This window comes from Phacochoerus africanus, chromosome 1 (genome assembly GCF_016906955.1).
Source record: "Phacochoerus africanus isolate WHEZ1 chromosome 1, ROS_Pafr_v1, whole genome shotgun sequence".
NCBI classification, from domain to species: domain Eukaryota; kingdom Metazoa; phylum Chordata; class Mammalia; order Artiodactyla; family Suidae; genus Phacochoerus; species Phacochoerus africanus.
In genome coordinates, this window is record NC_062544.1 from 278,157,559 (window position 1) to 278,171,776 (window position 14,218).

At 48.5% G+C, this 14,218-nt stretch overlaps 1 protein-coding gene across 2 annotated transcripts in view; it reads right to left on the reverse strand.

Moving 5' to 3' along the window:
* RCAN1 (regulator of calcineurin 1) overlaps nt 1-14,218 on the reverse strand; it is a 99,572-nt gene that overhangs the window by 20,333 nt on the left and 65,021 nt on the right. Inside the window, exon 1 of one of the 2 annotated variants that reach the window (XM_047796003.1) lies at nt 6,288-6,302. The exons of the other annotated variant lie outside the window; for it this stretch is intronic. The gene's annotated coding sequence lies outside the window, so the exon portion shown is untranslated. Of the gene's footprint in view, nt 1-6,287; nt 6,303-14,218 lie in introns of those variants that run through there. 2 annotated transcript variants of the gene reach the window in all.

Here is a 14,218-nt window from a genome sequence, read left to right on the forward strand (position 1 = left end):
GAGGCTTTTAAAATAGTTTTCGGAAAGATCATTTTGAGAAGGCAGCGTTTTAAACTGCTCTTGTAAGATCCTCGGATACAGTTGGATCCATCTTCTGCTGAAACAACCCTCAGGAAGTAGGAGCCTGTCTTCATCCTTTTAAGAACCCCTCCCCTTGAGTCTGGGCTGCCCTGGCTCTTCCGTCCAGAGGTAGGTCGTGGTAAAACTACTAATTCCCGTAAAGGCGAAATTATGTGATCAACTGCTGGGATCTGCTGAGCCCCACTTCTGCTCCTATAACCCCCCAACCCACCACAAACCCAAGAGTCCCTGGCTGTTTTCAGACTGAGACAGAGGTTCTGCTGCAAGAGGTTTATTAGGGAGTTCTTCCGGAATCTACACCCAGGGAAGGAAAGGGAAGGAGAGGAGAGGGAATGGGGGGGAGGGGAGAAAACAGGACTGGGCAGAGGGAGAGGGCCGTGTGGTCCAGCAGAAACCTTGCTGACCTTGTGGGAAATTCAGAAGATGGGTGACCCACGTTGGAGCAGAAGGGCTGAGCCTTGATATTCCCATATCGCTCAGCTCTGGGATAGGAGCTTACCACAAGAAGGCGGGGACTGGAGTTCTGGTTGTGGCTCAATGGTTAACGAATCCGACTAGGAACCATGAGGTTGTGGGTTCAATCCCTGCCCTTGCTCAGTGATTAAGGATCTGGCATTGCTGTGAGCTGTGGTGAAGGTCGCAGACACGGCTCAGATCCAGCGTTGCTGTGGCTGTGGCTGTAGCGTAGGCCGGTGGCTATAGCTCCGATTTCACCCCTAGCCTGGGAACCTCCATATGCCCCAGGAGCAGCCCAAGAAAATGGCAAAAATACAGAAGGAAAAAAAAAAAAAAGGCGGGGACTTAGGGACAGGGCTGTCAGCTGAAGTAATCCCCAAAGGGGGCAGCTGAAAAGAACAGCTGGGGGACAAATCCACTATCTCTGAAGGGACCTGGGTTGTGTCACTGTGTCCTTCAACAACCAATGAACCAACAAACAGCCGAAGAAAAACCAACCAACCAGCCAGCCAATGAAAAACCAGCCAACCAACCAACCAGACCCAAAGTCAACAAGCTAACAAAACCCACATTCAAAGATTTGTAGCTGAAGTATCTCACAAATAGGACAGACTTTAAACTGGACACCATGAAAATACTACTGGGTCCACACCAAACCATGAGCTCCTCTACGCAGACAGGAACTTCTAAAGGAATGTGGTAGTGAGCCGTGTCGTAAAACTCAGTAGTTTAAACTTTCAGGGTAAACCAGGTCAACTAAAACCCTGAGTATTTTCACCCGTCTCCCTCCTAGGAGTTTATCCCAAGGAAATCCTCCTGGCCTCGGGCGAAGATTCAGATGCAAATACAGATTCAGATGCAAATACAGATTCAGATGCAAATACAGTCCCTGCGATGTCTTTTATACAAATAACACACTAGAAACAAGTTAACCATCCAATCAGTGACCAGCTAATACCCCTGTTGAATCCATTCAATAGACTGTAGAGTTGCGCACACCTCATGGGAAAGAAGTGAAAGCTATTTAATGACATAGATGTCACAGCTTGGTGTCAAGAGGAAAAAAGCAGGTTACACAGCAGTGTTTATTGTTGTGACTCCAATTTGGTGGAAAGAAAAACTACGTGTGTTTGTATTAAGAATGCAGAGCTCCTGCTGTGGTGCGAGGGGATCAGCAGCCTCTTGGGAGAGATGGGACTCGGGTCCCAGGGTTTGATCCCTGGGCTGGCACAGTGGGTTAAGGATCTGGTGTTGCCACAGCTGGGGCTTAGGTTGTGACTGTGGCTTGGATCAGTGTGGCCACAAATGGGAAAAAAAAAAAAAAAAAAAGGAAAGGGAAGATTGCAATGATCCCCTTTTGCCTTTCTTTGGACTTATTAGAATTTCTACAATGCACATCTGTCACTTTTGTAATAATAAAACAGCTTTCCTCTTTCCCCTCCCCTCCCCATATGTTGGACAGCAATGATCATGGAAACTGTGGTTACAGATACACGAGGTAGGGTTGAAGTTTAGTCGGAGAGGAAATCTACTTTTTTTGCATAGCAGTCTGGCACCATGACCTTTAATTCATTATGTACCATTCCCAAACATGATGTTTTGTTTTTTTTTTTTGGCTTTTTAGGGCTGAACCTGCAGCATATGGAGGTTCCCAGGCTAGGAGTCTAAGGGTCTAATTGGAGCGACAGCTGCTGGCCTACAGAACAGCTCACGACAATGCCAGATTCTTAACCCACTGAGCGAGGCCAGGGATTGAACCCACAACCTCACGGTTCCTAGTCGGATTTGTTTCCGCAGTGCCATGACAGGAACTCCTCAAACCTGGTGTTTTTAACTCATTAATATTTTAGAGTACCAACTGTTAGAAGAATCGCATTTCTTTACCTAAATATTTCTTTTTTTCTTTTGGTCTTTCTGTCTTTTCTAGGGCCGCACCTGAGCGAGGCCAGGGATTGAACCCGCAACCTCATGGTTCCTAGTCGGATTCCCTAACCACTGAGCAACGACGGGAGCTTCTACCTAAATACTTTTAAAGACAGGGATTTTAGGAGTTCCCCTTGTGGCTCATCAGTAATGTACCTGACTAGTATCCATGAGGATACGTGTTCAATGCTTGGCCCTGCTCAGTGGGTTAAGCATCCAGTGTTGCCCTGAGCTGCGGTATAGGTCACAGACGTGGCTCAGATCCTGCGTTTTTGTGGTGTAGGCTAGCAGGTGCAGCTCTGATTTTACCCCCAGCCTGGAAACTTCCACATGTGCAGCCCTAAAAAAAAAAAAAAAAAAAAAGACAGGGATTTCACCAGAAAATATTTATTTTGCTTTTTCTTTGAAAAGCTCCTTGGTGGTCCCTTCATGGCTCAGTGGTTAACAAACCCAACTAGAATCCATGAGGATGCGGGTTTGATCCTGGGCCTTGCTCAGTGAATTAAGGATCCAGCATTGCTATGAGCTATGGTGTAGGTTGCAGCCGTGGCTCAGATCCCATGATGCTGTGGCTGTGGTGTAGGCCAGCAGCTACAGCTCTGATTCGATCCCTAGCCCGGGAACTTCCTTATGCCACAAATGTGGCCCTAAAAGAGAAAAAAAAAAAAGCCATACACTTCCACCTCGTTCTTTTGGAACCTGGTCACCATGCTGTCAGGAAGCCCAAGCAGCCTGGGGAGAGGCCCACATGGTGAAGAACTGAGGCCCGAGCCCACATGGTGAAGAACGGAGGCCCGAAGCCCAGGCCAAGCTCCCACATGACAACCAGCACACCTTGGTGGCCATATGACTGTGACATCTTGGGAGTGGATTTGCTGTCCAGCCAAGCAAACATGGCAGAGAGAAGAACCATCTCCCCACAAATTGCAGATTCATGAGCAAAGTACGTGATGGTTGCACCCACTAAGTGCTGGGTGGCTTGTTTCCCAGCACTACTAACTCAACAGCCTTTCAGAGGGGGGCAGAAGTGACAGCGCCTTGTTACCGATCAGGCTTGGAAAGCACGTACGGAAGGACCAAAGTGACTGACTGCTGTCCTACCTGAGAGGAGGGGCCCTTACCAGGCACAGTGGAGTTAGACGAGGGGCAGGTCAGGGGGAGAGGCGGAGATGGAGACGTTGGCTTCTTGCCTTTTTTTTTTTTGCTTTTTAGGGCTGCACCTGCCCCATGGAAGTTCCCAGGCTAGGGGTTGAATCAAAGCTGTAGCTGCCAGCCACAGTCACAGCAACGCCAGATCCAAGCCTCGTCTTCGACCTACACCTCAGCTCACAGCAACACTGGATCCTTAACCCACTGAGCCACAGTGGGAACCCCTAGTTGCCATTTATATCAAGTGGCCTGCTTTGCCCCTGTCCATTGATGAGAGCCACATAACAGAGTGGGAAAGACAGAGTCTCTGGAGCCAGACTGTCTGGGGTTGAGCCCTGGCATTGCCGTTGCTTAGCTGTGTGGCCTCAGGCAAGGTTCTTCACTCCCACATGCTTTGGTTTCCTTGTCTGTTCAAGGAGGACCATAGTAACAGAACCCACCTCTGAGTGCGGTTGTGACACAAATGACCTCGTGTTTACAAAGGGCTCGGCCCATAGAAAGTTCTGGGGAAGTCTCTGCTCTGTGCTCCACAGACATGTGGGCCTTGGGCATGAGCCTCTCAGACATCCACGGCCTAGTCCCTGGCACTCTGAATACATGACCTCACAGGGCCGAGGGGCTTGAGCAGGTGGGATTCAGTTAACAACCTTGCGATGAGATGGGAGATGACCCTGGATTGCCAGGCAGCAGGTGCTTCTAAGAAGCAGGCAGGAGGGTCAGGGTTGGAAGCAGAGATGGTAGTGATATGAGACTGTGACCCACTTCTATAGCCTTAGAACCTGCTAAAAGGCAAGGAAACAGACTTTTTTTTTTTTTTCCTTTTTAGGGCAGCTCCTGCAGTAGATGGAAGTTCCCAGGCTAGGGGTCAAATCAGAGCTGCAGTGGAGGTTTATGCCACAGCCACGGCAACGCAGAATCTGAGCTGCGTCTGCGACCTCCGAGCAGCCCACCGAGTGCGGCCAGGGACAGAACCTGCATCCTCATGGATACTAGCCGGCTTCTTAACCCGCTGAGCTACAACAGGAACTCCAGGAAACAGATATTTGATGATAGGCCCCTGAGGTGGATTTGAGAGTCTGGCATCCAGCACCGTGAGACAATAAAATCTGTGTGGTTTCAGGCACTAAATCTGTGGTAATTTGTTAGAGCAGCAGTAGGAAACTAATCAGATTTTAACCTTGAGGAAGGCGGCTTTATAGTGCATGGAGCAGAGAGAACGCAAGGAAGAAGATGGGTTTGGAAATCAGTAAACCGTCTCTTTATTCCTCTTCTCCTGACAGCCTTGGTGGGGCATTTTCTCATTCATCTTAGCTTAGGGAGCAGCCAAGCCCCAGCTCTGGTCTGGGTGCTGGCTCCAACCCCCTCTTGCAGGGGGTCCTTGGGCAGCAGGTGCGGACCAGCAAGGGCACAGCGGTTACACACGGCCAGAACCCCTCCCGATCACCTTGACGTTGCTTCTGATTGGTTGGGCCCACGAGATACTAGTTGCTATAAACTTTGAACGTTACCTCTAGACTTAAAACACTCAGTGTCCTATTTGTAAATTAGGCACAATCTAAGCCGAAGGCGGTGCAAGGAGCGAACACAGGGAAGTCGTTCTCTGGCAAGGCCATTTCCAGAGCCAGCAGCATCTCTTTAGCTGGGAATTTGTTACAAGTGCAAATGTTCGCCCCACCTACTGTAGCTGGCAGAGTTCTAGAATGGCCCACAATTCTCTTTCCTAGTGGGGAGGGGGGACAGGGTGATGGCCATGACGAATTTTACCCATGACTAGGTTCTGTTACACAGCCCAGTTTGTGCAAGGGAGATCAACCAGGCTGAGCCCTTGAAAGAGACCAGGCTTTTTCTGAAATCAGAGTTGACATGAGAGAGATGCCTGGTGGCTGGCTGGAAGGAGGAGGGGACAAGTGGCAAGGCTGTAAGTGGCCTTCAGGAGGGATAACAGGAAACGGGGCTCTGCGTGTTGGCAGGTGCAGACTCTTGCCCAGCCGCCAGAAAGGAAGGAGCCCAGCCTAGGACTTGATTCCATCCTTACACAACCTGGAGCAGAGAAGCCAGCCGTGCCACACCCAGACTTCTGACTACTGACCTGTCAGCTAATAAGCGGGTGTTGCTAAGCCCCTCATTCGGTGGTATTCCGTTACGCAGCTAAGAATGAATTTACTGAATCAGGAGCTCTGTGTTTTAACAAGCCCTCCAGGTGGCTAGGATCACGTTCAAGTTTGAGTAGCTGATGCACAGAAAGGGCCCACCCAGCATAGCCGGGCACACTTAGGTGGGGTGGGTAGCAGCTGGTGTTGTACCATCTATCATATATTCCGAAGATCTTTCTGCTTCTTTGTTGCCTCTGAAAACCTTTTGAAAAGCACAGAAGAGAAACCACTTTCAGGCTGGCCCTTTTCAGGTGTAAGATCAGATTGAGAACCTGGACATTCTGCAAACACCAGACAAGGGTGTGAGTCCCCCCCTTCCCTTTGCCCACGCAGACCCCTTTTCCCTGCTTCAGCATAAGGGCTTGGGGCAGCTGGAAGGAATGCCCAGAAAGCTACAGCAGAAGGAAAGTCTGAACAGAAGTGGGGCCGGGGAAGGGGGACCACATCCCATCTTCCCATCTTCTGAGAGGCTGCAAGCAGGGGCAGGTTGCCCAGAGTCTTTGAAACTTTAAAAGCAGGACCTACCTCCTAGAGTGGTTGTGAGGCTGCCGCAGGAGAAGCCACGCCCAGGGCTCAGCACAGCACCTGGTACAGGGACATGGAGTCAGGGTGAACAGGTCTGTGTTTGTTCCCTTTTCCATTGTCCTCCATTCCATCCTTTTGGCATCCTTCTCACTTCTCCCAGTTTTTTTTTTTTTTTTTTTTTTGTCTTTCTAGGGCTATACCCAAGGCATATGGAGGATCCCAGACTAGGGGTCTAATAGGAGCTGTAGTGGCTGGTTTACACCACAGCCACAGCAATGCCAGATCTGAGCCTCGTCTGCGACCTACACCACAGCTCACATCAATGTAGATCCTTAACCCACTGAGCGAGGCCAGGCATCGAACCTGCGTCCTCATGGATACTAGGTCAGATTCATTTCCATTGAGCCACGATGGGAATGCCTTTTGACTTTTTTTTGATGAGTGTGGGCATGGTTTATCTTTCTCTGCCCATTTATTTTTAAGCTATACATGCCATTTATGGTTAAAGTGGATTTCTTACAGACAATGTATGGTTGGTCTTGTTTTTTTGATCCAGTCTCCATCTCTTTATTTTTTATTTTTTATTTTTTTTGTCTTTTTGCCATTTCTTGGGCCACTCCCGCGGCATATGGAGGTTCCCAGGCTAGGGGTCCAATCGGAGCTGTAGCTGCCAGCCTACGCCAGAGCCACAGCAACTCAGGATCCGAGCCTCGTCTGCAACCTGCACCACAGCTCACGGCAACACCGGATCGTTAAGCCACTGAGCAAGGGCAGGGATCGAACCCTTAACCTCATGGTTCCTAGTCAGATTCGTTAACCACTGAGCTACGACGGGAACTCCTCCATCTCTGTATTTTAATTGGTGCATTTAGACCACTGGTGTTCAGAGTGCGAACTGGCTTGGTAAGATTCATGCCTAATATATTCATTATGATTTCTCACTGTTTTAAACATTTCTGCCCATTTCTCCCCCACCCTCCCCTGCATCCTTCTTTCCATCTCTCTGGTTGGTTCCTGAGTCACCCCCCACCCCTCTTTGCTCCTGTAGGACTCCTTCACTGTGGGCTGTCCTGAGGGTCCTGCGGGAGGGTAGCATGTGTGGATGGGGCTGGAAGGCCCGCCCAGTCTCTGAAAGAGGCCCCACAGACAGGACCAGGAACACAAGGAGGTGGACACGTCTTGGGGAGGATGCTCGAGGGTGAGCCTCAGAAAATGTGCTGTCTCACCCTCTTCTTTGAGACATTCCCAACCTGGGAGTAAATCAAGGGCCTGTCCATCTCTCCTTGTTAGCACTTTTTTTTTTTTGTCTTTTTGCCTTATCTAGGGCTGCTTCCACGGCATATGGAGGTTGCCAGGCTAGGGGTCTAATCGGAGCTATAGCCACCAGCCTACACCACAGCCACGGCAGTTCGGGATCTGAGCTGAGTCTGTGACCTACACCATAGCTCACGGCAACGCCGGATCCTTAACCCACTGAGCAAGGCCAGGGATTGAACCCACAACCTCATGGTTCCTAGTTGGATTCATTACAACCTCATGGTTCCTAGTTGGATTCGTTAACCACTGAGTCATGACGGGAACTCCCCGTGTTAGCATGTCTATGGCCTCCATTCACTCACAGGAGAAAACACGGCATGGGGACCATGTGACTCGCTACCTCTTAATGCAGGTCCTGCCCTCCACACAGTCCAGCTCTGGCCACTGTCCCAGTTCATCTCCGCGGCCCAGGCCAGTCTTCAGGTCTCAGGACCTGTCTCGGTGCTGCTCTTTGCTCTTTGCCTCCCACATCTGCTCCAGGCTGAGACCCACTTGAAGAACAATTTAAACATCACTCCTCCCCGAAATTGGATTGTGATGATCATTACACAACTACAGGTGTGATAAATTCATTAGGTAATAAAAAAATAAACAAATAAAATAAAATAAAAATTAAACAAACATCACCCCTCCCAGAAACTGCCCCGGCCCCCCCGGCAAGGCGAAGTCCTCTATTAAGCACTCCTTTTCCTTCATGGCCTGTGTGACAACGGTAATAGGTCCAGGGCTTAGGGCTGGAAAGTGATCTTCCTGCTGCCTGCCATACTGCCACTGCTAGCCCAGCTATTGGCACCTGGGCGATGGCTCAGGGAGCAGCCCCTGAATGGCTGCGTGAATTAGTGATCGTGTTCTTTGTCAACTCCAAAAAACTGATATAAAGAGAGGAGTTTATAAAAAAGAAAACAAGAAAGAAAAAGGTAACTGGCACCTTTTAAAACTTGTAAATGAGGAGTTTCCATTGTGGCTCAGTGGGTTAGGAACGTGACTGGGATCCATGAGGATGCAGGTTCAATCCCTGGCCTCAGTCAGTGGGTTAAGGATCTGGCAATGCCACAAGTTCAGCATATGTCACAGACGCAGCTTGGATCTGGCATTTCTGTGGCTGTGGCGTAGGCTGCCAGCTGCAGCTCCAATTCGACCCCTAGCCTGGGAACTTCCACGTGCTGCAGGTGTGGCACTAAAAACAACAATAAAATAAAATAAAATAAACTTGTAAATGAGTGAATTGAGAAGAATCTGATTTTTGGGTATCAGTCACCAAACATCCTTTTCCTTAGTCACTCAACAAGCATTTTCTGAGCATCTTCCCTGAGGGACCACACTCGTCCCTGAGAGAGAGCAGGTGAATGAGACGTTCTCAGGAAGCACCGACTTTAGGTCAGAGTCAAAGGCACATATGAACTCCAAGATCCACCCCTGAAGGCCAAGGGTAGTTAGAAAGACGGACGCAGTGGAGACATGACTTTATGTTGATGAAGCCTCTTCTCTGGCCCCGTCAGTGAGAACTGCTGGGACCACATTTCCCGGGTCCCGGACCCGCCATCGGGGGCAGGCAGACTGGCCCTCTTTGGTTCAGCAGCCCCGGTGAGAGCAAAGCAATGTCACGAGGCAGTGAGAGCAAAGCAATGTGTCACGAGAGCAGCACCCCCCGCCCCGCCCCCATCCCAGCCTTGTTACAACATCACCTCAAGTTTGCTTCGTGCTCCGGTGGGGAGGTTACAGCATTACACGGCAGGCAGTGTGGGCCGGTCAGCATGTGTCACCCACCCTTCCAAAGCCCGGCTGGAAGAGTCTGAGCACTGGCTTGACATTTTCCAACCAAAGATTGTGTCAGTGACGTGCGTGATCGCGGGTCCCCACAGAAGACTGATCTGAGCCCTAAGAAGGCCATTTGGAAATGAGGAAGTGTATCTTGGGCTCCTTGTGGTTTCTGATGAAAACTGCTGCAATGTGGGGCACGGGTGAAGGAGCGCCGGGAAAAGAGCTGTGTGTGGTCGGCACGCTCTGCTGAAGGTGGGGCGGTTGAGGGGAAGGTCCTTTAGGAAATGAACCTGACTAGTATCCGTGATCACGCAGGTTTGATCCCTGGCCTCGCTCAGTGGGTTAAGGATCCAGCATTGCTGTGAGCTGTGGTGTAGGTCAAAGATGTGGCTTGGATCTGGTATGGCTGTGGCAGTGGTTGTGGCTACAGCTTCAATTCAACCCCTAGTCTGGGAACTTCCATATGCTGCAGGTGTGGCCCTAAACAAAAAAAGAAAAGAAATGACATAAAATCAAGCAGGTTTGTTCTCACATTCTAAGAACAGCTCCAGGGTGCCAAACACATTAATTTAATTGCTTGTTCAACAGGAAAGAATGACCTCTTCTAATGCAGAGCTCCTTTGAAACGCGTCCTTTTAATGGGTCCAGAGGAGAGCCTGTCCCGGTCTCAACCACTCCATTAAGCACGTGGAGAAATGTTGGGAGATTTCAGTCCATCTGGAATAAGATGAAATCAATCCCTCGGAGATAGGACACGCTATTTGATCATTGGAAGGATGGTAAAAGAAAGTGATTTACAGAGGAGTTCCTATCCTGGCACAACGGAAACGAATCTGAATAGGAACCATGAGGTTGCAGGTTCGATCCCTGGCCTCAATCAGTGGGTTAAGGATCCAGCATTGCCGTGAGCTGTGGTGTAGGTTGCAGACATGGCTCAGAACCCTTGTTGCTGTGGCCGTGGCAGAGGCCCGCAGCTATAACTCTGATTGGAACCATAGCCTGGGAACCTCCATATGTCTCTGGTGTGGACCTGAAAAAAAAAAAAAAAAGAGAGAGAGAGAGACAAAGAAAAAAAAGCAATTTACAGAAAGAAAATGGATAACAGCAAACATTTCAGTGACTCAGAAAACGCCTAGAAATCACGTCAGGTGAAAGTTTACTTTTTCTATTAACCCCTCCCCCCCCTAAACCCCCAAAACTCTACCTAATAATAACTTTCCACTACAAACATTTGCTGGCACACTGAGAACCTACTAAATTTCGGCTCTAAGGGTGATCTTTTAATTTTTTATTTTTGGTTATAGATGTTCCTGGGCCAGGGATCGAACCTGAGCCACGGCAGCGAGTTGTGGCTCTAAGGGGAAATGACATAAAAGTCCTGACTTGACGTCTTTGTTCACAGTTTCTTCCTTACTGTTAGGTTTTGTTTGACTTATTTATTTATTTATATTTTCTTTTTAGGGCTGCACCTATGGCATATGGAAGTTCCCAGGCTAGGGGTCTAATCGGAGCTGCAGCTGCCAGCACCAACCACAGCCTCAGCAACGCCAGATCCGAGCCACATCTGCGACCTATGCTGCAGCTTGTGGCCACACTGGTTCCTTAACTTACTGAGTGAGGCCAGAAATTGAACGGGCATCCTCATGGATACTAGTTGGGTTCTTAACCCACTGATCCACAACAGGAACTCCTAGGTTTTGTTTTAAGCGTAGAAACGATTTTCTTTGTTTCAGATTAAGTAGACTTTAACTTAACATCATCTACTGGAATAATCGAGCATTAAATTATTTGAAAAATCCCAACAACACTGCTAATATATTGTCAATAGGCGTGTAACTACTCTTTGTTTAAAACGCCAATGCAGGGAGTTCCCGCGTGGCTCAGTGGTTAACGAATCCAGCTGGGAATCATAAGGTTGAGGGTTGGATCCCTGGCCTCGCTCAGTGGGTTAAGAATCCGGCGTTGCTGTGAGCTGTGGTGTAGGTCGCAGACATGGCTCCGATCCCGTGTTGCTGTGGATGTGGTGTAGGCCGGCAGCTACAGCTCCGATTAGACCCCTAGCCTGGGAACCTCCATATGCCGCGGTGAGGCCCTAGAAAAGACAAAAAAATCCAAAAAAAAAAAAAAGCCAATGCAAAGAAGGTGCCACACACATGAACATGAAAGAAAATTCATCATAGCTTCAAAGCGAAACTGTCCTTGTAGATAAACACAGTGTTCCCGAATACTACTGAGCAAGAAAGTTATTATAACTCTGCAGCTCAGAAAGTAGAAGTCAGAGGGCTCGAGCAATGTCCAGTGTACCAGGAACTGAAGAATAGGAGGAAGCAGGTTCAAAATGGCCATGGGTTTTTCCTCGAGATGTATATTTTACAAGAAATGTTTGATTCCATTTTAGATATGGAAAGAAAGTGTGTTTTTCCCATGAAAAGGGGAAACAGGAAACGTATAAGTAGCTGGCCTTATTACTATGTCCAACCTGGAAAATTAAAAAGGTGGAGAGAATGATTAGTCATATGAGCATGACTTATTAAAAATGACTTTCAGGATAAAGTCCCTTTTAGGAACATACATGCATGAGGGAACATTTCCCAAAACCTGACAATGGGACCTTTTTATTCTTTTTATTTTGCCATGCCCAACCTGTGGAAGTTCCCGGGCCAGGGATCAAACCCAAGCCACAGCAGTAACCCAAGCCTCTGCACTGGCAATGCCAGATTCTTAACCCGCTGAGCTACAAGGGAACTCTGGGATCCTTACTTTCGAAAGACCTACTCAGTGAGCAAGATAGTGGGTTTGGGTGGTGTTTTCTTTGGAACCCAAAAAGTGACAGAAGGAGTCCACCAGGCTGCAGCCATGCCACCTCGACAGATGAGCAGTGGTGTCCGGGAGGGACAGAGGCCCCAGCACCCAGCAGTCTGGGCCCAGGTGTGGGACTCTCCCAGCTGAGCTGAGAGACCAGGGCATCTCCAGGGGAGCCAAGAGAGGAGCTTTCATGGGTGATACTTCTCCCCTCATCCTCTCCCTGCCAGGCAGCAAATAGTCCCTAGGAGATAGAAAATCTGGAAAAAACTGTCCTGGAAGGAAAAGTAAACATTGTCATGAAGAGGTCAGGAGAGTAAGATAATAAATTAAGTACCTTGCTCACTGCTGTGGATTGAATTATATCTCCTTTGCTTGAATGCTGCAGCCCAAACTCCCGATGGGATGGCGTTAGGAAGTGGGGGCTCTGGGAGGCAGTCAGGTTGAGATGAGGCCCTGAAGGTGGGGTCCCCATCTTCAAGCCTCGCCACGCAGGCAAAGAGAGTTGCCAGCAGAACCTGTGCCAGGCCGGCCCCTGACCCCAGACTTCCCAGAATCCGGGACTATGAGAAATAGAAATAGAAACAATAATAGAAATAAGAGAACTTGCTTCAGCCACCCAGACTACGGAGTCCTGTGATGGCAGCCCGAGCTAAGAAGACCCCTGTCACTCAGGCATCTTTGGAACCAGGACTGTGAATCAACGTCTGTGGTTTCTAAGTCCATGTTCTTAAGAACTGTTTTCTCCCTTTGAGAGAAACACTGAATGAAAGCATTCAACGCGCTTTAATTAGCGGTGGTGCACTGTTTGCTTTCGTGGTGACATGTGACATTTGTTTTGCAGGGTTAGATGTGAGCTGGAAAATTGGACACCTGAAATTAACATATCAATAGTCTGAAATTAACATATCAATAGTCAAATCAGTTCTCTTAATAAAGGGACATCTCTCTGATTTCTACAAAAGCTCTTTAATGACCTCTGAAACTCGGACAGCTGAGTTTCCGAATTTAAACTGGGAAAGTGAAGGTTTCAAAAGGGTAAAAGTGATCAAAAAGGTTCAGTCAGTACCTGCTCAGGATTTAAATTCACTGCATGACTGAAAAGTGTGAAATATGAGCAGAGTCCTTTTTAAAACACTGAAGTATAGTTGTTGTACAATATTATATAACGTACAAGTGATAATATAGTGATTCACAATTTTAAAGGTTATACTCCATTTATAGTTTCAAAATATTGGCTGTATTCCCCGTGTTGTACAATCTACCCTTGTAGCTGATTTATACCTAAGAGTTCATACCTCTTACTCCTCTACCCCCATCCTCTCCCCACTAGTAACCACTCATTTGTTCTCTGTTCAGTGAGTGTAGCGTTTCTTTTCTTTTCTCTTCTTTTCTTTTCTTTCTGGCCGAACCTGAAGCGTATGGAGGTGCCCAGGCTAGGGGGTGAATTGGAGCTACAGCCGCTGGCCTATGCCACAGCCACAGCAATGCCAGATCCAAACTGCATCTGCAGCCTACACTGCAGCCCACAGCAACGCTGGATCCTTAACCCACCGAGCAAGGCCAGGGATTGAACCCGAATCCTCATGGATACTAATTGGGTTCTTAACCCGCTGAGCCACAACTGGAACTCCAAGCATAGTATTTTTATTTTTATTTTATTTATTTATTTATTTGCTTTTTAGGGCCGCACCCACAGCACATGGAGATTCCCAGACTACAGATCCAATCGGAGCTACAGCTGCAGGCCTATGCCATAGCCACAGCATTGCCAGATCCAAGCTGCGTCTGCGACCCACACCACAGTTCATGGCAACGCCGGATCCTTAACCCATTGAACGAGGTCAGGGATCGAACCCACAACTTCAGGGTTTCTAGCTGGATTTGTTTCCCCTGCACTACAACAGGAACTCCCAAGCACAGTACTTTTTAAATGGCTTTATTACGATATAATTTAAATACCATTGTGGTACTTTATTTTTGGCCACACCTATGGCATGCGGAAGCGCCCGGGCCAGGGATCCAACCTGCGCCACAGCAGAGACTCAAGT